Source organism: Ptychodera flava, chromosome 8 (genome assembly GCF_041260155.1).
Source record: "Ptychodera flava strain L36383 chromosome 8, AS_Pfla_20210202, whole genome shotgun sequence".
Lineage (NCBI taxonomy): Eukaryota > Metazoa > Hemichordata > Enteropneusta > Ptychoderidae > Ptychodera > Ptychodera flava.
In genome coordinates, this window is record NC_091935.1 from 22,351,611 (window position 1) to 22,354,034 (window position 2,424).

A 2,424-nucleotide genomic window follows, 5' to 3' on the forward strand; every position below is an offset into this window, starting at 1 on the left:
TGTATCGCCCCTGAAATGGCCGGCACATTGTGGGCGAAAGATGTTTGGTTGTTTTTCAAAGATTCACCCCTTTGATGACCAAAATGTGGATCTTATCCAAGACAAACAGCCATTGTGTCCGCTGAGCGGTAACAAGGCTCATTTAGAAGTTGGGATTACTCGGAAGAAAAAAAGGGTTTCTTTGGTAGTCTTTCCTTTGTTTGGTACAATATTTTCGCGTGAAAGTAGCTTATATCTCGTCGAAATGTTGTTCTTCAGAAATTGACACTCGGCCTACACGCTGAAAGGGTTAAGGGCGAAATCTCACAATCCGTTCAAGTTGTCGAAGAACGAGCGAATCCGATTTACTTCATTCACCATGTATCACTGTGCAGATGTCATAAATAAAAAGATCTCATTCAGACACATCAATTCATGACAAGAATATAACCGTTTCAGTGGTATTACTGTACCTTTTTTTTTCTTCATGACAAATGAAGTAAATACGCGAAGCGGACGTTTAAGGAGACGCTACATTAAACCAACACGGTAAATCTATTGGATAATACTTGCGCGGAGTAATCTTTGTAATTGCGTATTACCGCCTTCTTACCCAGAAAAGTCTTCGCTTGGTTTTACAGTCTGAAGCCTAATCATATGGCATTACGATTCATTTCGAAGATATAGGCACATTCTTTTGGCTTTTATTCAACAAGCGATTGCGCGGTTTCTTAAACAGAGAAGTACGGCGCAGAAACGCGGGACGCGCGACTCAGAATGGGTAATCTTAAGCTACTTGTATCATTAGTATATCTGCTGGGTAGTTTTCGCTTTATCCTGGGATATAGCTAGCAAAGAGTTTTCAGAGAGACAATGCCGCACGTTTTTTGTTGCTTTTCCGGTGTCGTGAAATCAGCCGTGAACCGAGCGGTAATCGTATCTCAAAACCTTCGCGGAATTACACGCTAAAGTTCGCAATTTTTGGACAAGCAGCCGTTTCCGTATACATAGTAGTTCTGAGTGATCCGACCTGTTTACTCTCAAGTGTCTGTGAGCGCGGTCGAATGTACGCTTAAGTTGTCAACCGCAGTGCTCCAGCGCGTTTCTGAGGTTCTGTCAAATGTATATGTGAATTCACAACTGATGCAAAAATAATCGATTAAAAATATCGCCTGAAGACAGGAAGTTGTCCGTATGTATTCTGGTATCAAAGTTAAAAAAAAAATATTCGTACTAATTACCAAATCGTGTTCCACAACAGCATTGCCTCTTTTCGAGGACACTTTGGAAGTAAAAAAAAAACGCTTTAAATTTATTTGTAAGACCATGTGCCGTGTGCATCTTTTGTGTCAGGTGACCCGTGCTGGCTCCTTGTAATTAACTGAACATGTCCCAAGAAAGAAAGACATTACTGATGGGGTGTTTTTTGGTGTTAATTTTTTTTTGAAAAGTGGCAAGGATAGTAATTTCGTAGTACCACAAATTCTTGAACCGAACTTGTTGTCGGCGAAACATAGAGACTAATGATTTATTTTATCGTCACGGGTATCTCATCACACTTTATCTGAAACAACGGCCAGTAATTCGCCGTCAGCGGCACCACGCCAGATAGATTTCACGATCCGATAACCAGTTCGTGTTCACTCTTAATTTAGAGATGTATTTTGGAGCATTGCGCATGCGCAGTTCTGCATTTGCATAAGCGACCCGTTCAACACGAAAATGGATTTTTCTCAGGGTACGCACACCGCACCGGGTGCTTTCGGCTCTTGTGTAAAGGCGATGGAGAGACATATTCGGGTCAAGCTTGGAAGTAGAAACAGTTTGGACTTTCAGTTAACGTCATGGCTACCAGCGAGGGTGGAAAGTTAGGATTTCCGGTAGATTTTATGCAATACTTTCAGCGATCCTCTCAGGGTTTCCGCCATGTTGTTTCTGTCAGAATATCCATGATTTCATTCAGCTATATTCAAATCCATCGTACAGTGTCTTTTTCGGCCGATTTTTTCATCCCACGTGAACAACACTGTCGATGAACAATTGGTGGACACAAAGGCCAGCATTTTATGGCCGTTGCGCCTTGGGGGACATTGGGGGACACTCGGCATTTCCTTACATGCATCGCGGCCTACTTCTATTTTTGGAAATTCCGACGTTTTAGCTTTGTATACGTACCAAGAATATAACGATCTCATGCATGGCGACTTATAGAACAGCCCGCGAAGGAATTCTTTTAGTGAAAAAAATACAGCCTTCAATATTGTCCATAGTTTCATCCAAGTGTTCAGCTGCGTCAAGTGGTAGCCCTGCGTACAATAGTGTGTGTTCCCGGCGCTATACGTCCTCCCATCCGTGTAACGCCAGGAACATACAGCGTTGTACGCAGGGCCGGCTACGTCTAGTGGCAGTATACGAATTGAATCAAGTCATTGGTACGTACCGCAC